At 43.1% G+C, this 25,618-nt stretch overlaps 2 long non-coding RNA genes across 2 annotated transcripts; one reads left to right on the top strand and one right to left on the bottom strand.

Annotated features, from left to right (window-relative positions):
• Positions 1–10,074: 10,074 nt before the first annotated feature.
• Positions 10,075–10,690, top strand: LOC133003893 (uncharacterized). Its single transcript, XR_009678309.1, has 3 exons — positions 10,075–10,126; positions 10,246–10,339; positions 10,431–10,690. It is a non-coding gene; the product is annotated as an uncharacterized LOC133003893 (long non-coding RNA).
• Positions 10,691–12,025: 1,335 nt separating this feature from the next.
• On the bottom strand, positions 12,026–12,918 carry LOC133003737 (uncharacterized). Its single transcript, XR_009678296.1, has 3 exons — positions 12,580–12,918; positions 12,367–12,460; positions 12,026–12,275 (listed from the first exon to the last, which is right to left on the bottom strand). It is a non-coding gene; the product is annotated as an uncharacterized LOC133003737 (long non-coding RNA).
• Positions 12,919–25,618: the final 12,700 nt, after the last annotated feature.

Below are 25,618 nucleotides of genomic sequence, written 5' to 3'. Positions count from 1 at the left end.
TTCGACTAAGTGGAATAAATAAATTAGAAAAACTAAAAATCAATTCATCACCATAATCAATGACTTTCACACACTAAATGTTTTAGCTGGAGTTACTATAGGTACACAGTTTATATTATGAAGCCATTTCTTCAGTCAGCTGGACTGAAACCTTTGTCTGTTACATATTCAAGAGACCTTGTGTGATCAGGTCTGTGCAGAGACATTGGTGTCCAACCCACTTAGGAAAACAAATTTTGGTCCATATCCCACACATTTCACACATTCGGCCCTCATACTGCTTGGAATGGTGGAATCACCGTGTTTGCTACACGGAGTAGTGTGAGTGAACTCAGGTTAAAGAGCAGTCGAGCTGCTGCATTCTGGATGTGCTGCAGAGGTCGGATGGCGTGAGAAGGGGACGCATTCTCCTGATGTTGTACAGCATGAATCTACAGGAACAGGTGGTTGCAGTAATGTTGTCAGTAAGGGCGAGTTGGCGGTTGAGTGTCACACCCAGGTTCCTAGTAGTCTGGGTGAGGGCTACCACCGAGGTTTTCAAAGGCAATAGTCAGGTCGTGGGTGGGACAGTCTTTCCCTGGAAGGAAAGTAGTTTGGGCTTGTCCAGGTTGATTTCCAGGTGGTGTGCAGACATCCACTTAGAGTTGTCAGTCAGACAGGAAGATTGTGCTGCTACCTGTGTTTCAGATTGGGGAAAAAAGAGGATTAGTTGGGTGTCATCAGCATAGCTATGGTAGGAAAAGCCATGTGAGTGAATGACAGAGTTGAGAGAGTTGGTGTACAGAGAGAAGAGGAGGGACCCAGTAGGGAGAGGACAAGGTTCAGACACAGATCCTCCCCAAGTTACCCGGTAAGTGTGGTCGTTGCAGTAGGATGGTGTCAAATGCAGCAGAGAGGTCTAAAAGGATAACGACAGAGGAGAGAGAGGCTGCTCTAGCAGTGTGAAGCTGCTCAGAGACAGCAAGGAGGGCAGTCTCAGTTGAGTGGCCTTCCTTGAAACCAACTTGGTGAGGGTCAAGAAGGTTATTATGGGGGAGATAGGTGAGTTGATTAAAGATAGCTCGCTCGAGAGCATTGGAAAGAATTAGAAGAAAAGAGACAGGTCTGTAGTTGTTTCCTTCAGACGGGTTGAGTGTGGGTTTCTTCAGGAGATAGAAAGTGTCAGGGTTTCCTTTCAAACGTCTGAAGTGTTGGGATCAGAGACAACGACTCTGTCCATCTGTGTGCCCGTCTAACGCAATCAGTAGAATTTCAACTCACTCACATACACAGAAGGATTTAAATTTCTCTTAAAAGTCTCTCAGATGCAACTAAAGCTGTTTGAATCAAGACTAGTAATGTTGGTGTGTGTGTTATATTTAACTCGCTGCTGCTTCTGTTTCCCTGTAAATTCACACATTGGAATGTATCTATAATCTAAAAATGCTCTAGGGCTGTCATCAATCTCTTATGTTTCGAGGAAATATAAAAAATGATGAATGAAACATTTGACTAAACAACAAAACGTTGATATGAGCATGTTGAGCTTAATGTGTATTGTGTAAACTATTAGTCAATGTTCCAGTGTGTGTTAGGAGACAGTGTATGCTGTGTATTTCAAGGAGACTGTTATGATCTTATTTTTAAGCGGACCCAAAAGTGCAGACAGAGAACACGGCAGGTAAAGGTTTATTGGAAATTCCAATAAGGCAGGCAGGTAGCAAGCAGGTAGCAGGCAGGTAGCTGGCAGGTAGCAGGTAGCAAGCAGGTAGCAGGCAGGTAGCAGGCAGGTAGCAGGCAGGTAGCAGGCAGGTAGCACTCTGTGGCATAGAGTAGAGCCAGGAAGGTGTGCAGCTGAATCACACAGGTGAACGGACGATCTGGCAAAGACTGGGGAGATGAGCTGAGGCTTTATGGAGTGGAGGTGGAGTTGATTAGATGAGTCTCAGCTGCGAAGGTGTTCCACAGGAGGCTCCTCCGAGCTCCAGCCACCTATGGAAAGGGAACAGTGGGGGAAGGGATTACATGGTCCTGACAGTACCCCCCCCCCCTAATGGACGCCTCCAGGCGAGCCCCCCGGTCTATCAGGATGGGCACGATGGAAGACCCTGATCATATGCGGGTCCAGAATGAATGACCGGGGCACCCAGGAGCGCTCTTCGGGACCATGACCCTCCCAGTCGACCAGATAGTGCAGTCCTCTGCCACGCCGACGGACGTCCAGAAGGCGGTGCACGGAGAAAGCTGGGTGATCGTCAATTATCCGGGCGGGTGGAGGGGGTTTGGCTGGAGGGCACAGAGGGCTAGAGGAAACCAGTTTTAACTGAGAAAAGTGAAAGGTGGGATGTATTCTTAAAGTACTGGGCAGCTTCAACTTGACAGCAGAGGGATTGATAAGCCTATCAATTACAAATGGTCCAATGAAGCGAGGGGCTAACTTCTTAGAGACTGACTTTAGTGGAATGTCTGTGGAGGAAAGCCACACTGACTGACCTGGCTGATAAACGGGAGCAGGAATCCTACGCTTGTCAGCGATGCGTTTGTTGGCCTCCACAGACCGAAGGAGCGCCGCATGGGTGTCATCCCAGGCCTTCCTACAGCGACGAAGGTTATGCTGAACTGAGGGTACCGCCAAATCCTTCTCCTGAGAGGGAAACAGACGTGGTTGATATCCCAGAGAAGCCTCAAAAGGGGACATACCTGTGGCCGCGTTGGTTAGGGAATTATGGGCATATTCGATCCAGATCAGGTGAGAGCTCCAGGTTGACAGGTTGAGTGATGAGATGCAACGCAGGGCAGACCCCAGGTCCTGATTAGCCCTCTCTGTCTGTCCATTGGTCTGAGGGTGGAATCCGGAAGATAGGCTGACCTTGGCTCCAAGGCCCTGGCAAAAAGCCTTCCAAACATGAGAGGTGAACTGGGGACCCCTGTCAGAGACAATGTCAACTGGTATGCCGTGTAGGCGAAAAACATGGTCGGTTAATAGTTTGGCAGTCTCCTGAGAAGATGGTAACTTTGGCAGGGCATGAAGATGGACAGCCTTGGAAAATCGGTCTACAACAGTGAGAACGACTGTTACCTTGAGAGGGAGGCAAACCACAGACAAAGTCCAAGGCGATGTGTGACCATGGACGGCTAGGAACTGGAAGTGGACGCAGAAGGCCAGCTGGAGGACGGTGGGAAGCCTTGCTCCTCGCACACACTGAACAGGCAGCAACATAAAAGCGTGTATCTGCATCCATCTTGGGCCACCAGAAGTGTCTCTTCAGGAGAGAGAGAGTGCGGCTAATTCCAGGATGGAAGGCAACCTAGAGGTGTGAGCCCACTGCAGGACCTGAGAACAGACAGAATCTGGGACAAAGAGTCTGTTAGGTGGGCCTGTACCTGGATCAGGATGGTTCTGTTGTGCCCGTCTAATCTCCGCTTCAATCTCCCATGTGACTGCTGCCACCACGCAGGAGGGAGGCAAGACGGTCTCTGAACTTGCATCGGACATCTCACTCATATGTTGTCTGGAGAGGGCATCCGGTTTGATGTTACGTTTACCTGGGAGGTAGGTTAATGTAAAGTTGAAACGACTGAAAAACAAAGCCCACCGAGCCTGTCTGGAATTTAGCCTCTTAGCTGACTGAATGTACTCTAAATTCTTGTGATCAGTCCAAACTATGAATGGTTGCTCCGCCCCCTCCAGCCAATGTCTCCACTCCTCTAAAGCTAACTTGACCGCTAATAACTCCCTGTTCCCAACATCGCAATTCCTCTCCGCAGGTGACAAGCGACGCGAATAATAGGCACATGGGTGAAGCTTGTGATCTGGACCAGAACGTTGAGATAGAACTGCTCCTACCCCAGTATCCGAGGCATCAACTTCTACTACAAACTGCAGAGAGGAATCTGGTTGGACTAGCACAGGAGCTGAGATGAAGAGATTCTTGAGCTTGCAAAATGCTGCCTCTGCCTGCGGTGTCAAGGAAAACTGCACAGAGGAAGAGGTTAGTTTACAGAGGGGAGCTGCCACTTGACTGAAGCCTTTGATGAATCGGCGATAGAAGTTTGCAAAGCCAAGAAAACCCTGCAATTTCTTGCGTGTCGTGGGTGTGGGCCATTCAGATACCGCTTTAATCTTTTCAGGGTCCATCTTCACCTGCCCACCCTTGATGATGTACCCCAGGAAATTGACAGAGCTGGTGTGAAACTCGCACTTCTCTGCCTTGACAAAAAGTTTATTCTCCAGTAGTCTCTGGAGAACTAGCCGGAAATGGGACACATGTTCACTGAGGTCCTTGGAGAAAATCACGATGTCATCTAAATAAACAAAAACAAAACGGTTATTGAAGTCACGAAGGACATCATTCACCAGTCCCTGAAAAACTGCTGGAGCGTTGGTCAATCCAAAAGGCATAACAAGATATTCAAAATGGCCTAGGGGTGTGTTAAAAGCAGTCTTCCATTCATCTCCATCCCGAATCCGCACAAGATGGTAAGCATTGCGGAGGTCCAGTTTGGAGAAGACAGTGGCTCCCTGAAGAGGTTCAAAAGCAGAGCTGATTAGCGGAAGGGGGTATTTGTTCTTGATAGTGATGTTATTCATGCCACGGTAGTCGATACAAGGGCGGAGAGTCTTATCCTTCTTCATGACAAAAAAAAAACAGCACCAAGAGGGGAAGAGGATGGGCGGATTATCCCAGCAGCTAAGGATTCCTTAATATAATTTTCCATGGCCTCCCGTTCAGGGCGCGAGATATTATATAACCGGCTAGCGGGCAGAGTTGAACCAAGGAGCATGTCAATAGGACAATCATAAGGTCTATGGGGGGGTAGAGAAAGTGCTCGCTCTTTGCTAAAAACCTCACCTAAATCATGGTACTCCAGAGGAATGGCTGACAAGTCTGGTGGCTTGGGCAGAGGGCAACCTGATGCGTTGGCTCCATGTGGTGGGGACAAAGCTGACTGCAGGCACGTAGAGTGACAAACTGCTCCAACCTATGATTCTCCCCGCTTCCCAATCTATGTGGGGGTTGTGTCTCCTCAACCATGGGTGACCAAGAACAAGAGGTGAATTTGGAGATGACATTATCTTGAGGCATATGGATTCACGGTGGTTACCAGAGAGGACGAGGGTGAGAGGAGATGTTTGGTGGGTTATCTTAGCTAAAAATCTACCATCCAGAGCATTAGCATTTAAGGGAGTCTTTAAGGGCTCGAGGACTAAAGCTAACTGTATAGCTAAATCGTAGTCAAGGAAATTATCTTCGGCACCCGAGTCTACAAGTGCCTGGAGGGGCAGAGACAACTGATTGGAGCAAATCGTAGCTGAAACTTGTAACTGGGACTTATGTGGGGGGAAGTGGTTGGCTTGGCTCATCAGTACCCCCATCCTTACGGACGAGCCCGGTCTTTTGGTAGAATAGGACAAGTCACACGGAAATGACCCACTTGTCCACAATATATGCACTCACCGGCCCGGATGCGACGTAGACGCTCCGCCGGAGTTAGTCGGGCCCTGCCAAGTTGCATGGGTTCATCCTCAGGATAAGCAGTGGCCAAGCTGGGCAGAATTGGGTGGGTTTGTTGTGGACCAACTGTGGTGAGAGTTCTAGGCACAAAGGGAGTGCTGGTGACTGGCTGCGAACGAGAGGATTTCTCCAGGCGGCGCTCACGTAGGCGATTGTCCAACCTGATAGTTAGAGAAATCAGGGAGTTGAGACTCTCAGGTTCATCCCTGGAGGCAAGTTCATCTTTAAGCAGTTCATTCAACCCTTTCAAAAAAAACCCTCTTAAGGCACGCTCATCCCATTGAGCATCAGCTGCCATGGTCCAGAATTCCACAGCTTAGTCTGCTGCGCTCCTTAACCCTTGACGGAGACTCAATAAACGTCTTGATGCAGAGCCATGGCAATCAGGATGATCAAAAACTCTTCTTAGATTGGAAATAAAATCCTCATAGGTCACAGTAGTGTTGCGGGTGGAAATCAAAGGCAGGAGGCGTCGTTCTCAAGTTAAAATTAAGCAGGTTTATTCAGAGGTCACAGGTCAGGAAACTGCGGTGTCTAGCAAATGATCATGCATGGTCCACTGATCCTGTACAGGAAAAAATGGCGGTGAGGCAGAGTACGTAGAAAGCTTATATATTGATACTGGGCATGACAGAGGTTCTTCTTCGATTGGGATTGGTCGGATCTCGTCGGGTCGTCCTCCTGGCGTCGTTTGGTCCTCCTCCTGGCGTTGCGTGATGACGTGCAAGCCGTGTCGCGGTTACTAAAGTTCATGAGCATATTGCCTTGTGTGTGCGAAGTGAAGTGAGGTCATAGAAAACTGTGAGAAAGGCATGAAAACCTCTAGTCTAATCTGTCCGCTGTGTGTGTGTGAGGGAGTCTCAGAACTAATATAATGAAGTGATTCATGAAGCCAGAGGTTTGAAAACCTGTTATCTGTCCGCTATGCCAGACTCCCTTTTTAAGGAGTATGAAACATTCTGAGGTTGAGAAGCAGGAGAAGAACTATGTGTTATGTTTGTGTGTTTACGCTATGTGTATCTGACTACACGTTAAAGTGTGTGTATGTGTGTGAACAGTGGTGTATTGTCAACGGTAGTAAGAGACACGGGTGTATAAACTGCTTCAGCCGATACCAAAGCTCTCCCTCTGAGGAACGTTGTTGAAAAACCATACCACACTGGAACAGGAAACCCTGACATGTCTTCAGATCTCCATTAAAGGGCTCGGGGTTGAAGCCAGGGAATCCAGATTAGCAGTGGTAGCAAGTGGTATTGGGGCTGGGGGAGCAGGATCAGGTAATGAAGCGGCAGCTGGAAATGAGGCACACAGAGAGGTAAGTAACGAGACTTGTTGGGTTAATTCAGTTACTTGATTTACCAGAGCGCGGTAGGTGTCTGTGAGGCCCTGGAGAAGCTGTTCATGCTGTCCAAGAAGAGCTCCTTGACTGGTTACACTGCATGAAAAGAAGCGTTTGTGTCAATCTGTGTCGCAGAGAAGTGTTGGCACATCCTTCGGTTAACGACTTTCACACGTATCTGCAGGCAGCAAAGGAAACGCTCAGGGTTCCTGCAGTTGTCAAGCCTGTGAGCTGTTGAGATTTGCCCCCCCTGCTCTAACGCCTAGAGGACGCTTTCACATGCAAATGACAATGCTCTGAGCTTCACAAATGCAAATCAGTTTCCCTGAGAGCAGATAACACCAATGTGTAAGAGGCACCAACAAACTATCTGGCTGAGTAAACCAGGCTTAAAATAAATATTAAACCTGAAATTTTAAATTGTTCTTAAGCAAGTAAGTGTGCTATAATGAATTATATTGTATACCACGAACAAAGGTCAATGCATTCAAAAGAAATGAAACAATGCACTTTATTTCAAATTTTTATTGTCATCCAAAACAATCCTAAATCTCAACAACTGTACAGAGTGGCATGATTACAGTCACTTTTTCAATTGTGCTGGTTAAATGCACAGAGGAAGTGTTAACCACACCTCTACCAGCAAATAAATGATGCTGGGTATGATCATCTGTGTCCTGTAAGCTCCAAACTTGTACTGGCTTTCCATAAAAATATCTGTCCTCCCAAAATACTGGCATCAAATTCACATGTCAATGGCAAACTAAGCTGTTCCATGAATTATAAATGGTACCTTTTCACCACTACTTTCAAAATTGCTATGAAACATTCATTGATTTAATGATTTATTTTTTCAGTGTAATATTTAATCCCCCATGGACTGCACAGTGACAAAACACAGCAGCCGGCTGTTTGGCTACAACATACATCTCCACTCAGTTTGATTATTATTTTAAATATAAAGAAGACACAATATAGAGCTTAAATTCCTTCATAATTTGAACTTCAATTGTCTAATTGTTGTTATTAAACTCTCAGTATTCCATTAAAACAGTCAACACTTTTATCCAAAGCGACTTACAATAAGTGCATTCAACTATAAGGTTACGAACACAGAACAGCGTGAATCATGTGTGTAAATGTACTAAACACCACAAAAAATAAACCTGGCCTCAATCAAATACTCATCCCATATGAAGTAACCGCTGCTCACGTCACCCGCTCGCGTCATCAGCTGATGGACTCGTCCAATCACAGCCTCGTAAACACAGTGCAGCAGCGTCGAGTGTCCCGCAGACAGGAAGCGGGTCGTGTTTAGCTTGTCCTGTACGAGTGACTCTGTTTTCGGGGTAAATAACTTGCTGAAGTCGACACGACGCTGTTCCCTGGAGGAGAAGATGAGTGCGTGGGAAGCAGAGCCGCGGGCCCGGTGTGGACGAGTCGAGCCGGAGAAGACGGGCACACAGTCCCTGAGTTACGGTGAGAGCTAAGCTAGAGACGCCATGCTAACCACTAAGCCAGTGGTTCCCAAACTGTGTGCCGCGGCACACTGGTGTGCCGTGAGGCAAGTCCAAGTGTGCCATGGGATTTTGTGACAACCATAGCCTACTGCAATATAGTATACAACTATACAAAAATAATTATTTTAATTTACTATATACTACTTTGAATGCACTCATTCCATAATACAGAGGCAAACTCTTTATCTAAAAACTATTTAAAAAATCCTCAAAGAGGATCCCACATTTCGCTGTTCGCGCAGTGGCGCAGGTGAACACAACATTAAAACATAAACAAGAGGGAAAATGGAGCGCTTTCTCGTGCGGAGCAAACCACCAACCACCAGTGCAGAGACTGCCGAGTCCGACAACCCCTTTTGGAATTTTCACGTGAACACGCTGTCCCTCATAAGGACAGGCTCGCGGATGAGAGCTGGTGCGCCAGGCTGGCTTACCTTGCAGACATATTTGGGCATCTCAACGAGTTAAACGCCAAGCTTCAGGGCAGGAATGAAAACATTTTATCATCCACAGACAAGATTCGGGGCTTTATGGGCAAACTGACCCTGTGGCGCGAGGCTTTGGAACAGGGCTCCATGAACATGTTCCCGCTGGCATCAGCTGCGCCACAGGCAGCCAGTGAGCGCGCTATATATGCCGAACACCTTCAGACCTTAAAAGAGAGGTTTGAGCGCTATTTTCCACGTGTGGCGGACATCGAGGACAATGACTGGATCCGAGACCCATTCAACCAGGAGTCCGAGTCCTCAACCGAGAAGCTCACTATGAAGGAGAGAGAGGAGAGCGCAGAGCTCCGTGCGGACCGCACGCTGAAACTGAAATTTAGTGAGCTCACACTCGATCAGTTTTGGTTGGTTTGTGCATCAGAATATCCAACCATCTCCCACCACGCTATCGACCAACTTCTTCATTTCCCCACCACCTACCTGTGTGAGTTGGCGTTCTCCACTCTTGTTCACATGAAGAACAAGACCAGGTCACGGCTCTCTGTTGAGCAGGACTTGCGAGTGGCCCTCTCCTCCGTGCCACCAAGGATTACAAAAATCTGTGCGCCCCGACAGGCACATGTGTCCCACTGATTTGTTAGTAGGCAGAATATTTACAAAAAAAGCCTGATTCTAAATGTTACAGTTATAATTTGTGGGTCAGATTCAGCATGCAGCTTTCTCATGGACAGTTCTCTGCTGAATTTCTGTTTCCTTTGCCTCACCTGTCTGGTTGAAATGGGTGTGTTTGATTAAGCCCAATTTGATAAAGTTTAAATAATTTTGTGAAGTATATTGTTAATAAATATTTCATGAGTAGAATAGTTGTCTTGGTCACATCTTATTTGGCATTAGTAAATAATTATAAACTTAACAGATAAACAGATGATATTAGTGATAACACGTGTTATAAGGCTATTTTGCACAATAGGTGTGCCTTGAAATTTTTATTTGTCCTTTGGTGTGCCTTGGGCACAAAAAGTTTGGGAACCACTGCACTAAGCTAACCCTACATCTGAAAGCATGTCCGCCACTCTTTGGGATAGCGAGAAAGTTGCTAAAATACGAATACAGCATCGCGTGCTGGAGCAGATCTAGTGCATGTGTAAATATGTATGAATTACTTAGATGTAACAGTTTGTTCTCGTTAAGTTTTTTCATCAACGTGACTTTTCTGTATGTTTTCACAGCCTCAGCCCCCCCCCCACACACACACACAAACAAAGAGGCGTTAGGCTGAGATGCTGAAAGTCCGGATTTAAAGTGCAGAAAATTAAGCCATTGAATGTAAGTAACTGTTTATGAATTGTTTTGGTGTTTTTTTGCTGTGGATCTTCCAACGGTGATGCAGCGCGGCTATTTCCGTTTATTAATAATAAAGTCATGTTACATGTGTTGTTTTCCAGCTGCCTGTCCATGACGTACAAAGACACACTATGAGCCAGTATGATCCGACCAGACCTTACATCAGCATTGAGGAGTTGTCGGAGAAGAAAGAGGGTAAGGTTATATTCATTAAATAATTTTCCAGTTACATGTAAAGGTGTATGTTGTCATTGAACTGTGCTAATTTTACTGAATGTGTTTACAGCTGATTGAAGCGGGACAGATGACATGGATCCATCCTTCCACAGCCAGGAGTGCACCGACCTGTGTCCCACACTTCATATAAGACTGGAAGCTACACCGATCTCACAGCTACACACCACAGACGTCTACACACTGGAGAAGATTCAGACAGAGTCCCACAAAGAAGTCATGACCCAGAGGCTGCAGAGAAACATTTCAAGCCTCATCTGAGTTTTTGTACAATATTTTTGCTGTATGTAAATAAAGCTTTCACTCCACATATACCTTGTTCACATTTGTTCCCTGTACAATATGTTCACCTATAACATCAAGCATCACATGAATGTTTAGTTTTAATTAACTGCAGTGCTTTTGGTAAAGGCTTACTTATAAATAATAATAAATATACATTTTTATTATTAATATTGTGTGGGAGTGGCTTACCCCATATGCGGAATGCTGTGACCCCACGTGTGCACTGCAATGACCCATAAGGTGACCAATAGCAACACTTCTACCAGCCAATCACGAGTGACATTAGTTTCAAGGGTCTGTGGTTTCCTCCAATGGTGAGTAGAGAGAGGTTCTAGCCAGCGGCTGGACTCCGATTCATATGCTAATTAGATCACACGTCGCGATCGGTCCGCGCGGCGGAGCGAGCCCTCCCGCGGCTCTCTCCTTTGTTCTCCAAATCCCCCTTAAGGTCCGCAAACGCCGATAGACCCACCTTGTCTTCACTGGCGAACGCCAAGGTAACATCATGGAAACAGTTGGTTACAGCAAGGGATTAGGCCTGTCCGAAGAGGTTCACTGTGACAATAATACTGCTTTTCGTCTAGTGTTAGAGCATGGATTAGTTGGCTGGAAACCGGTGTTGTGTCTGCTGGGTCCATGTTGGCCAGATCGTTCTGTTATGATCTTATTTTTAAGCGGACCCAAAAGTGTAGACAGAGAACACGGCAGGTAGATGGTAGGAAAAGGTTTATTGGAAATTCCAATAAGGCAGGCAGGTAGCAGGTAGGTAGCAGGTAGCAGGCAGGTAGCAGGTAGCACTAGACGAAAAGCAGTATTATTGTCACAGTGAACCTCTACGGACAGGCCTAATCCCCTGCTGTAACCAACTGTTTCCATGATGTTACCTCGGCGTTCGCCAGTGAAGACAAGGTGGGTCTATCGGCGTTTGCGGACCTTAAGGGGGATTTGGAGAACAAAGGAGAGAGCCGCGGGGGGGCTCGCTGAGCCTCGCGGACCGATCGCGACGTGTGATCTAATTAGCATATGAATCGGAGTCCAGCCGCTGGCTAGAACCTCTCTCTACTCACCATTGGAGGAAACCACAGACCCTTGAAACTAATGTCACTCGTGATTGGTTGGTAGAAGTGTTGCTATTGGTCACCTTATGGGTCATTGCAGTGCACACGTGGGGTCACAGCATTCCGCACGTGGGGTAAGCCCCTCCCACACAATATTTATAATAAAAATGTATATATTAATATTTATTATTATTTATAAGTAAGCCTTTACCAAAAGCACTGCAGTTAATTAAAACTAAACATTCATGTGATGCTTGATGTTATAGGTGAACATATTGTACAGGGAACAAATGTGAACAAGGTATATGTGGAGTGAAAGCTTTATTTACATACAGCAAAAATATTGTACAAAAACTCAGATGAGGCTTGAAATGTTTCTCTGCAGCCTCTGGGTCATGACTTCTTTGTGGGACTCTTCTCCAGTGTGTAGACGTCTGTGGTGTGTAGCTGTGAGATCAGTGTAGCTTCCAGTCTTATATGAAGTGTGGGACACAGGTCGGTGCGCTCCTGGCTGTGGAAGGATGGATCCATGTCATCTGTCCCGCTTCAATCAGCTGTAAACACATTCAGTAAAATTAGCACAGTTCAATTACAACATACACCTTTACATGTAACTGGAAAATTATTTAATGAATATAACCTTACCCTCTTTCTTCTCCGACAACTCCTCAATGCTGATGTAAGGTCTGGTCGGATCATACTGGCTCATAGTGTGTCTTTGTACGTCATGGACAGGCAGCTGGAAAACAACACATGTAACATGACTTTATTATTAATAAACGGAAATAGCCGCGCTGCATCACCGTTGGAAGATCCACAGCAAAAAAACACCAAAACAATTCAAAAACAGTTACTTACATTCAATGGCTTAATTTTCTGCACTTTAAATCCGGACTTTCAGCGTCTCAGCCTAACGCCTCTTTGTTTGTGTGTGTGTGTGTGTGTGTGGAGGGGGGGGGGGCTGAGGCTGTGAAAACATACAGAAAAAAGTCACGTTGATGAAAAAACTTAACGAGAACAAACTGTTACATCTAAGTAATTCATACATATTTACACATGCACTAGATCTGCTCCAGCACTCGATGCTGTATTCGTATTTTAGCAACTTTCTCGCTATCCCAAAGAGTGGCGGACATGCTTTCAGATGTAGGGTTAGCTTAGTGGTTAGCATGGCGTCTCTAGCTCACCGTAACTCAGGGACTGCAGTGTTGGGAAGGATACTTTCAAAACGTATTCCGTTACAGAATACAGAATACATGCCCAAAAATGTAACCTGTAACGTATTCCATTACATTAACTAATCTAAGTAACGTATTCTGAATACTTGGAATACTTCCGGTTTGTAATGCAAGTGTATGATTGCGGCGTTGTTATAGTCAGTGGAGCAGCAGCAGTTTAAACTCTCTCTCCGCCGATGCGGCGGGCCAGCTGGATGTCCGGCTCCCATCCTCTCCCATCTCTGTGCCGGCCCCACCGGAGGCTGAAGGACCCCCCCCCCCCTGCGCCAAGGCTGCCTCGCGCCGTGCAGCGATCGTTTCGGCGTCGAGTCTATTTTTTTTTGCGCTTGACGCGAGCGTATCGCTCCAGGAAACACACTGAAAAATGATTTTAAACGATATTGATGACATTTTATATGATATAAATGATAAAGTATGCATCCCATCGTTTGTATTCCCCTTCTGTTGTCCTGGAGTTTTAATTTTACCAATTTTACCGATCAAATTATTAAATGCCCCCCTCTGCCCATCCACTACAGACACACAAGCAGTCATAAAGATAAAAAGAGAGGGGGGGGGGGTGCGGAGAATACGTAATTTACCCTCGACACCCGACATTGAACGGAGCAAACAGCGGAGAAGTTCTTGCAGATAGATGACATTAAATTGGGACGCTGTTGCAGTTAATGTTGGAGCAACAAGTGACTATATGCTTTTATACTACTAGGTCAACGGGCGATATTATTAGCGCTGCCCGGCGCTTCAGCGTCCGGTGTGAACCCGGCGTGCCTCGCTGGCCTCCTGCAGAGTCATGACAGCGGAGCTCTGGAAGCGCATGTCGGTCTTCTCTCACCAGGCGCTGGAAGGGCAGCTTGCGGATCAGCAGCTCCGTAGATTTCTGGTAGCGACGGAACTCTCTCAGAGCCTCGGTCCCGGCCCCGAGCCGGTAGCGGTGAGGCTTCTTCACGCCGCCGGGGGAAGGTGCGCTCTTACGGCAGCCCTGGTCTCCAGCTGCTTCCTGGGGGCTTTGCCGCCGGTGGATTTACGAGAGATTGAATAAACTCGAGAAGTACCGTCATGTAATCCACTGATTTCAACAATGTAACTGTATTCTGAATACCATCTATTTAATTTGTAACTGTAACGGAATACAGTTACTCATAATTTGTATTCTAAATACGTAACGCCGTTACATGTATTCCGTTACTCCCCAACACTGAGGGACTGTGCTTCCGTCTTCTCCGCCTCGACTCGTCCACACCGGGCCCGCGGCTCTGCCTCCACACGCACTCATCTTCTCCTCCAGGGAACAGTGTCGTGTCGACTTCAGCAAGTTATTTACCCCGAAGACAGAGTCACTCGTACGGGACAAGCTAAACACGACCCGCTTCCTGTCTGCGGGACACTCGACGCTGCTGCACGGCGTTTACGAGGCTCTGATTGGACGAGTCCATCAGCTGATGACGCGAGCGGGTGACGTGAGCAGCGGTGTTCAGTACATTTACACACATGATTCACGCTGTTCTGTGTTCGTAACCTTATAGTTGAATGCACTTATCGTAAGTCGCTTTGGATAAAAGTGTTGACTGTTTTAATGGAATACTGAGAAAGTTTAATAACAACAATTAGACAATTGAAGTTCAAATTATGAAGGAATTTAAGCTCTATATTGTGTCTCCTTTATATTTAAAATAATAATCAAACTGAGTGGAGATGTATGTTGTATCCAAACAGCCGGCTGCTGTGTTTTGTCACTGTGCAGTCCATGGGGGATTAAATATTACACTGAAAAAATAAATCATTAAATCAATGAATGTTTCATAGCAATTTTGAAAGTAGTGGTGAAAAGGTACCATTTATAATTCATGGAACAGCTTAGTTTGCCATTGACATGTGAATTTGATGCCAGTATTTTGGGAGGACAGATATTTTTATGGAAAGCCAGTAGAAGTTTGGAGCTTACAGGACACAGATGATCATACCCAGCATCATTTATTTGCTGGAAGAGGTGTGGTTTACACTTCCTCTGTGCATTTAACCAGCACAATTGAAAAAGTGACTGTAATCATGCCACTCTGTACAGTTGTTGAGATTTAGGATTGGATGACAATAAAAATTTGAAATAAAGTGCATTGTTTCATTTCTTTTGACTGCATTGACCTTTGTTCGTGGTATACAATATAATTCATTATAGCACACTTACTTACTTAAGAACAATTTAAAATTTCAGGTTTAATATTTATTTTAAGCCTGGTTTACTCAGCCAGATAGTTTGTTGGTGCCTCTTACATATTGGTGTTATCTGCTCTCAGGGAAACTGATTTGCATTTGTGAAGCTCAGAGCATTGTCATTTGCATGTGAAAGCGTCCTGTAGGAGTTGGAGCAGGGGGGGTCAAATCTCAACAGCTCACAGGCTTGACAACTGCAGGAACCCTGAGCGTTTCCTTTGCTGCCTGCAGATACGTGTGAAAGTCGTTAACCGAAGGATGTGCCAACACTTCTCTGCGACACAGATTGACACAAACGCTTCTTTTCATGCAGTGTAGCAAGCAGGTAGCTGGCAGGTAGCAGGTAGCAAGCAGGTAGCAGGCAGGTAGCAGGCAGATAGCAGGTAGCAGGCCGGTAGCAGGTAGCAAGCAGGTAACAGGTAGCTAGCAGGTAGCACTCTGTGGCATAGAGTAGAGCCAGGAAGGTGTGCAGCTGAATCACACAGGTGAACGGACGATCTGGCAAAGACTGGGGAGATGAGCTGAGGCTTTATGGAGTGGAGGTGGAGTTGATTAGATGAGTCTCAGCTGCGAAGGTGGGGGAAAGGATTACATGGTCCTGACAGAGACATGTTATGCTCACTCAGGTTAATACTTTAAGTTTATGTTATCACAGGAAGAGGTTTATATGCTCAGAAGACACAACACTATCATCTGTTTCCATCAAATATTCAGTAAGTGTATTTATCAACAGTTGTGCTACTGAGCAGCTTCACTTGAATCTGTCATTGATTAGCTCCTAATCATCCTGATGAGAGACAGTGACTAAGGAAGATTTTTGGTCTCCAGTTATGTCAAACTCCTCTTCAGCTCAAACACACATACACACACCTACCTGCGGAAAGCGTCTGGTGTTTGAGACAAAATGATGTCTGGTTAAAATGGAGTCCAGCTCCTTCAGTTGTTCCTGCTGCAGCTCTGTGCTGTGTGATTGATGGAGCCATTACGCCATGAAATGGAACAACGTTACACACTCCCCCTGGTGTTTGTGTCAGACTGCTCAGTAATACAAACCTTTAGGATCGTTTGACTCATTTAAAACACACACACACATACTGGTTTCCATGGTCTGCGGGGCCTGAACTTTTTATCATCATCTCTGGGGACCACCCTTTCTAGAGGTTGTTAAGAATATCTAAATTTATGAATTAGTATTTTGACTGTGCAAAATCGGGACCGAAGAAAAAACGGGTAGGTATGGCTGATGGGGACCTTATTTATATATCATTTGCATGACTCACACAACTTGTCATAAGACTGATGGGGACCTTCTTTCAATAAAGCATTATAATATATATTACTACTGATACTGTAAGTCCTTCCATTATTACATTTGTTAGAGCTGTTTGTTTAGTCTAAACCAAAAAAGAAAAATCAATCTTGGCTCAGTTGTTGATAGATAATGTAGAGATATAACATGAGGCCTTTAAATGGTGATAGGGATGCAAAGCATCACTTTGCACAGAACATCTTGCTGTTAATGAACTCTGCCTTACAATGAAGCAGAATTTGATAGGACTATTAGTGTTATGTGGTTGAAGTTAGGGATGAGCGAGTACAGCATTATCTGTATCTGTATCTGTTAACCATATGAATTATCCGTATCCGTACTCGGAGTGGGCGGGGCCTAACCCGGAAGTGGGTGTGATTTAACCCGGAAGTGGGCTGGTTCAACATAACTTTCTTTTTAACTTTGAAATTTTTTTATGATTTTTTTTATTTTTATTTTTTTTAAATTTATGTCCACACCAGGTGTGTGTGTGTGGGGGTGTGTGTGTGTGTGTGAGTGAGTGAGATGCGAGGGACGTTCGCTGTCTCCCGGAGAGATGAGCACTCTGTGTTTTTGGTGTGGAAAGACGTGAATTGTATTCGTTCGCAAGTCATACAGACTGGTTTTGTTATTTTCACTTTACATTAACACTTAAAGTTTAGTGCAGTGTAATTGTTTGCCGTGATAATTAAATGCCAGTGTGATAATAAATGACAATTTCAAACCATACAAACTGTCATGTTGTACTGTATTTAATAGAGGTTTACTTTACTGTAAAGTAGGTGTGAATGTAAAGTGAAAATAACGGGGCCAGTCATTGTGACTTGTGGACGGATGTGGTTCGCGTCTTTCTGTGCTGGAAACACGGAGTGTTCATTTCTCCGGGAGACAGTGAACGTCCCTCGCATCTCCAGCGCTCCTCTACTGAGCCAATGCAGGTCTCGTGAAAAATTTACCAAAGACTCGTACCCGAAGACCCAGTCGGGAAATGAACGAATAATTTCTGCTTCCTTGACTGAGCCTATGGAACAGTCCCGATGCGCAGTGAAACTGAGTGACTGAGAGACATAGAGCTGTTCTGTGAGTGAGTGAGCAGAGCCGTGTGTGAATGGGAGGAGCGCTGTGACGCTGTGTGAGGATTTTCATTCAGTCCGAGCACAGATAATGACTCAGATTACTCGTATTATAATCGTACTCGGCAAAAGTGCTTTATCCGTACCGGATACTCGTTTCAGCCGAGTATCCGGCTCATCTATAGTTGAAGTCAATATTAACATATCAAACAGTGACAAGCTATCTACATCCGTACAAAGAATAAATCTTATTCATTCAAATTTGTAAGATATTTTGAATTACAGCCAACTACAGAGCAACAGCTTACTGCTATTCAATCACTTTCAAAATATTTGGTCGAATGAAAGACAAAATTCATGTTCTGAGTTTTAGGGAAAGACGGGATTTTTTGTAAACAAATAAAATCTCAAGTTTTACCGATCCTTCCTTTTAACATAACTCTTTTAGTAAAATAATAATATATATATTTAAGAATTTAAAATAACAAAAATGTTGGCTATTATTGGCACTTCAGAACAGAACAATAAAATAAAAAATTATGAAATGCCTTAGTCATAGTAAATAAACACCTTCAGTAGACCAAGTTAGTATCTGCCATACCAGATAGGTGGTAATCTTCCCATTATTTACTAAATTTCCTCTTGTTGGCCGTAATGCGGTTATATATGTAGAATTTCACATTCTGCCAGCTCCGGTCCTTAAGAGCTTCTGGTTCAGCTCTTATACAATTCTCACAGTCAAACTTTGCTGGAACAATACAAGATGTGATGAATCGATTCATGTTGCTTTCCACTGCCTCAACCTCTGTCTGCTTCCAGGGTGTTTTCTTCTTTTGGCCAGATGTACCTTTAATGGGTCAGAACAACAAATTTGTAATGACAAGGACTCCGAAGTGTGTAGGAGTTATAATCCAAAGTTACAAGTTCTATACAGTATAAACTAGCTTCTACAGTATAAGAAAACTAATATATACAATTGCATTGCCAAGAAAACACTGATTTGTGCATTCTGCCTGAAATTGTAAGTGGGAAAGAGGATTTTGATTCCATTTTCTTATAAGCTGTACATGCTGTGTTATATTAAAAAAAAAACTGTTAATTCTGGTCACTGACATGGACTCACATTTACTGACATTAATTTCTCAAAATTGTCATGAAGACAATAATGTATTTATAAAATGTTGGATCTGTTGGATAAATAAATACAATGTACCAATTCACTCATTAATCTAACTAAATATGGATTTGTGAGTACCCAGGACAGGTGGTTGGTATAGGGGCTAGTTGTTGTTTGTATGTTTATACTATTAAAACTGTTACTGTTATGAGTCCTACTAGCACCTAATAGACTATAGAATCAGCCTAACAACCCTTTATCAGACTATTGCAGGCATGAATATACAAAAATAAAAAAAAATTTAATTAATGTGGTGCCCCCATTTAATTAAAATTAAATGGGGGCAGCAACAGTTATGCGGCAAAGGTCTGAAATGACAAAGTATTGGTGGCAACATCTTAAATGGGCAACACCAAAAACAGACTCTGATCTGGTATCTAACAAATTTAGAATTTGGCATTTCTAGTTTTAGTTGTGCTGTGAAAATCCGTATCCATGAAAGAAGCAAACATAATAAATACTGACATTAAAAAGACAAGAGGTACCTCATCGTACTGACTGGTTTTGGTTTATTGGGTGGTTGTGGCTGCATTTCATTCCTCTCAGTGGGAGGAAGTGACTTCTCTGCTGGTGGTGCCATAAAAGAAATAAAGTAAGTAAAACTTTAACAACATTTTCCAGGGACAATTTTTAAATGACAAAATTATAAACAGCTTTAACATGGTCAGGGATTTGAAGGTGTGCTGTTTGTTTTTCTGTGCCCATATGGCTGCTATGACACATTTTAAAACATTTGGACATTTCTATAATTTAAACACTAACAATTCATATAAAAAAAGAAGGATACATAATCATTACTGACATACAAAAGATAAAAGATAAGTGGCATGAGTTCACCTCTTGAGGAAGGCCTCATTCTGCAGGATTCTGAAGGTACCTCATCATTTGATGAGTGTGGATTTTGTCTCTTGGGTGGTTGTGGCAGCATTTCATCCCTTTCGGTATGAGGAAGTGTCTCCTCTGTATGTGGTTCTATGAAAAAACAAAAAAAGAATTTCACTTATTTTAAAGACATATATGTACTACAGAATAATGATAATACAAAATTGAAAATTCAATTTAATTAATAAAAGTGTATTCAACCATTAAAGTGTTGAATACACTTGTATTTAAACTACATATTATTAAAAAGATGAATAAATAATGTTTGTTTAAAATTATATTCAATTGATTTCGAGATAAATGTGTGTGTCAATGGGTGAATGACAAAACTGTACTATAAAGCACTTAGTGGTCTTCGAGTATAGAAAAGTGCTATATCAATTTACCATTAAAATTCACACAGTACAGATCCGCTAAGAATGTAAGGCTGTCATGGAATTACAGAATGTTTAATAATATGAATTAGGGTGGATTATTTTACATTGTTGAGCGAGTTCATATGCAGGCCTAATTATATTTACATTCTATGAAAATGTAATGATAATTCACCCTTCACCACCAGCCTATTACAATCTGTAAAAAGGCATTAATTAGACAGCGACTTAGCGTCACTACATACCGTCAACAGTAGATGAAGAATTTCCCTCCTGTGTGCTCCTGTCTTCCTCATCACTGTTGTCGAGCCCGGTCCCATCCGGACCAGACAGCGTGATCGTTGATTCGAGGTTCAAGTAGAAAAGGTAAATAATTTAGACAAGTTCAATGTTCAAAAGTTTCACAGTAATACGTTTATTGTATAAGAACAATACATACAGAGAGTCTCTGGGGTTCTGCGGGACACGTCACCAGGTTCACTGGATCATGTCGAGAAGAAGCGCCCCCATCCTAAGTCCACTGTATTTGTAAAGACCCAGGGTGCAACACAGAGGCGGTTCTTTTCTTTGACGGAAATCAGCAATTGGCCAGATGTTTACTGTTTCCTCAAAGTGCAGTTTTTTGCAAGCATATCACTTGTGAGAGAAAATCCAATCGGACCAAGTGTCCTTATCAAACAGGGAGTTTGCCACAGCGGAGAGACACAGCAGATTAGACTTAGAGGAGGTTTTCATACCTTTTTCTCACAATATTTCATGAAGTACTTCATTGTGTTAGTTCTGGCACGTCCTCTCTCATGTGCACTGTGTGGTTGTGCTCTGTGTCTGACCCTGCGCCTGAGTCAAAAAGCCACACATCACTCCAATAAAAGAAACAGTTGTAGTTTTATTGACCCTATAGACTATACAGCTAATATTGATTCACAGGATATAAATGTAGGTAAACTATAGTAAAATATAGTCATAAAATAGAGAACAAAACATAGATATCTCAACACTGTCCTGAACTTTCTCCGTGGAAGTCACACAAACATCAGTGTAACCATGCGAAATGAATAAATGATAAACAAAAACAAACAAAAAAGTGAAATAAAATAACATACCATTTGGATCTATTGCAAGTTCATCCAACCCTTTAGGAGGTTGTTTAAATGGCACAAGTTTACCCTTTCCGGACTCCATAACTGCTGCACTGTGAGCAAAGTTTCCTCTGTTGAGAATATAATCCAGGTGTCTTTTTCTCTCTTTGGAACCTTTTGGAAAGTTTAGAGCTTTAGCCACATCTGATTTATCTTCATGTGCACGCTCTAGATGCCTTGCAATTTTTGAATTAGGCTTACTGCAATACAAGCAATAATGTTTTTTGTCATACACTCTCTTCCCACCTTTTTTTCTTTTTTTTAAATGAAGTGACAACGACGCTGTCGTTTATGGTCTGACTTGAACAGGGTTCTTCTACTGCTCTGGTGGCTTCAGGTGTAATGTTGTGACTGTCCAAAATCATGTTATGTTGTCTGGTGTTGTAGAATCGCATACAGGGGGGCCTATTGAGCTATCCGGATCACTGTCACTGTCACTTTTGGTATCTGGTACGTAGTCATCTGCACTCTCTGATGACGAATCAAATAGCTCAGAATCTTCCAGATCTGTGTCATTCATCTAAAAAAATGAATAAAAACATTATACATATGTAGAGCTGTAATGGTTAGATGAGAAATTAGTCAGTAACCTAACAGAACCAAGTTAAAATCTGTGTTGATGTATCAATTAAACCATCATCTCATTTGGCTGTTTTGCAAGTTTTGTGTCATAATTTGATTATTTTAGCAGTTTGTATTAATAATAAACAGAATATTTTGACTGTTCTGAAAAAAAAAAGATTAAATCAACTTGCATCAACTTGAAAAATTGATGTGCAACTTAAAGTGATTACATTTTACAGACTACATGATATATATTGTTAAATTATAATCCACTGAATTATTGCAAGTTATTTGTGATTGATGTCAACTCACAGTAAGTACTTACCAGAATACTTTTAGTCCGTCTTAGTTTTGGTACAAAAGTCTCGGTTTCATTTTCGAACTCTGTAATCTGTAAATAAAGACACATGCACAATAAATAATATAGTAAAGTACATATAAGAATATTTGAGACCAAAGTTGTGTCTGCTCTGCTAAACTAAGTTTGAATTCACAATCTAGAAAAAACATGTTTCATACATTTTACACACAACATTATAGTGGGGATATTATCATTGTGGGGACCAGTTTTATGGGGACCAGTTTTATCTAACTTTTCAAAAATAGTTTGTACACTGTCAGAAGGTGTGTTGTTGGGATCTCGTGACTCCAAAATGTAGAGTGATAATTTATCAAGAAAGAAAATACTGTGAGGTTTGAAATCTAGCATGAATATAGCTCTAACACTAACCTTCAAGATGTATGACTTGAAATGTCATTGTTTACCAATTTACATTACTTCTAACTAGAGATGAACCGGATACTCGACTGAAACGAGTATCCGGTACGGATAAAGCACTTTTGCCGAGCATGAGTATTATACGAGTAATACGAGTCATATCTGTGCTCGGACTGAATGAAAATCCTCACACAGCGTCACAGCGCTCCTCCCCTTCACACACCGCTCTGCTCTCTCACTCACAGAACAGCTCTCTGTCTCTCAGTCACTCAGGTTCGCGGGTCTTTTCCGTTAACGTTTAGGGTTCCTTCAGCTTGACGTTTGTTTTTATTTCAGTTTGTACTTACTTATTAACCAGTAGAGTTCTGTTAAACGTGGGTTTGTTCAGACGTGGTGCTGGTAGAAAGCGACTCGCGTTGCGTCTCTGCCTGTCGGAGATTTTTTTTTTTTTTTTCGCTGCATCGCTCTTGCTCACATGAATGTGATTATACCGTGTTTGTTTTAATTATCCTCATCCAAAGCAGGAGAGACCCGCGTCTCCTGTCAATCTTGTCCCCGGGAAATAGCAAACAGCATCGGACACAGTCTCCCTGCCCCCCTCTCTCTCTCTGTCTCTCTCTTACTCACTCATACACACACACACACACACACACACACACACACACACACACACACACACACACACACACACACAGACATTATTTATCTCCGTTATTAATTTTTAATAGTTTTAAAACTTTGAGCTGTACCTCTTGTCAGTAGTTCTGGACTCACATGATTTATTCACTATGCAGAGGAAACATAAATACAAACTACTACTACAAATACTTTGACATTATACGTTGTAGAACAGCGTCTGTAGAGATCATGTGAAGCAGCTGTAGACTGAGACTCACTGTGGCTGAGTGGAAGAGCGTTCGTCCTCCACCCAGAAGCCGGCAGTTCGATCCCCATCTGCATGTCGAAGTGTCCTTCTTCAAGATGCTGAACCCCGAACTGCCCCACATAGAGAAAAAAGTGTTTGAATGTATGTGTGAATCAGTGAGACAAACTGTACTGTAAAGCGCTTTCAGTAGTCAAGACTAGAAGATCTCTATATAAATACAAACCTTTTACACAAACTCTGACTGAGACAGACAAACAGCCTCTTTCTGAGCGATGGTTAAATTTGACTGAGGAGCAAAAATTACATTTACTTTTTAATAGTAGCTACGGGAAACTAACCTTTCAGTTTTTCTGTAGACAGGGAGAGTAATTTTAACCACAGCTTCTGAAGCCATTATTTACAGTGAATTGAGAGAAGATTCAGACCACTTCACTTTTTCCATCCTTCCATTGTCTTCTGCTTATCAAAGGTTAGGTTGGAGAGGTAGCTGGCCACATAGGGCATTTCAAACATTCCTTTTCCCATCCACAAATCCCAATTCTTCCTAGGGGATCCTGGGTCCTTCCCGGGTCTCCACCTGGTTGGACGTGCCCAGTAAACCTCCAATGGAAGGTGACCATGAGGCATCCCGATCAGATTCCAAATAACCTCAACTGGCTTTTTTCAACAATAAGGAGCGGCAGCTCTACTCCGAGCCTCCTCCAGATGTCCAAACTCCTCACCTTCTCTCCAAAACTGAGATTGGCCATCCAATGGACATAAGTAATTTCAGCGTCTTTGATTTACAATCTCATTCTGTAGGTCACTTCCCAGAGCTCAGGACCATATGAGGGTTCGGAACGTAGATTAAATGAAAATGTAAGCTTTGACTTGCAGCTCAGCTCTTTCTTCACAAAGCTTGCATTTTTTCTTACTGCTCCATCTTACCCTCACTCATCAATAAGACAGCGTGATACCCAATGTCCTTAACAAACAACTGACCCCCAACCTGGAGAGAGCAATTCACCTTTTTCGGCATACCTCCATTGTATACCTCAGAGATACCTCCATGGCCTCTGTCTTGGTGCTGACATCTGAACCGCTTCACACACGGCTGCAAATCGCCCCAGTGCACACTGGAGGTCATGACCTGATGAAGCCAACAGAACCACAGTATCTGCAGAAAGAAGGAATGCAGTTCTGAGGTTCCCAAGCCAAACACCCTCCTCACAACGGCTGTTCCGTGAAAATCACAAACATATTTGATACTTGGATTCACCTTTTGCAATGTATTAAATAAATTAATATTCACGATCAATGTGAAAACATGTTTTTAGAAAATGTACTATAAGTCTGGGTCTGAACACTTCCTGAAGTCACTGTATGTAAACAAAATGGATTTGATTAAAATAAAGTTTAGGTTAATTTTAACTTTAAATGAGCCGCACGAAATGCTCCATTTGGCTCCGAGATCCTTTCAGCCTTTTGGATGAATGTTAATTAGAAGGTAAATGAAGTGTGACGGAGAGATTAGAAGAACCCCCTCCTCCAGGTTTCACCACCCCCTCATAATCTCACCAAACACTCAGGTATCTCACTGAATAATAATGCCTCTTTATTTTTAATCTCAATAGTGATTACTCATATTACTTAAATTAACCTCATATTCACATTATTTAAAAAGTTATTGACACTATCTAATATTATGAAAACAAAACGGAGTAAAATTTTCATACATACAATATTTGTATTTTTTCAGGCTCATGTTGGACATTTATGTTTATAGCAGGAGTTGAATCCTTTCTTTAGATTCATCCGCCAGTTAACATTGTATTTTTAATAACTTCTGATACAGTTCTCAGCTTTTGTAGAAATGTTAGGGTCAGTTCAGGTCAGTCAGTCCCTCTGACTGTGGAACAGCTCTTTTTGGCAGCCGCTGGATGTCAGGAGTTTCTCCCGACAAAAAGAAATGTGTCGCTCCACTGTTTCTGACATTTAAACACAAAAGGACAAAGTCACAATAATTACACCTCAGATCTGAGGAGACACAATGATAATCGACTTTTGGCTGCTTCGGGTGAAAACCCTCATTACGTTTCTTGTTTCATCACTTCAGTTCATTAATCCTGGGGAAAAAACAGGTGATTCAATATTTTCAGGATAAAACACGAGACTGTGGGTGAGAAGAGACAGAGTGTGCACTAACATTGTATTTAAATTAGAATTCTACGGTAGCCCCTGAAGTACAAACCTCAAAACACAGCAACACATCCAAAAACTCAGCAACAAATAAGACATCAACAGCAGATACGCAAGATAAAAAAATGTATACTGCTCTATGGTCATGTGT

This window comes from Limanda limanda, chromosome 6 (assembly GCF_963576545.1).
Source record: "Limanda limanda chromosome 6, fLimLim1.1, whole genome shotgun sequence".
Classification (NCBI taxonomy): Eukaryota; Metazoa; Chordata; class Actinopteri; order Pleuronectiformes; family Pleuronectidae; genus Limanda; species Limanda limanda.
The sequence above is the reverse complement of the archived record's forward strand: the minus strand, read 5'-3'. Positions and strand labels throughout refer to the sequence as shown.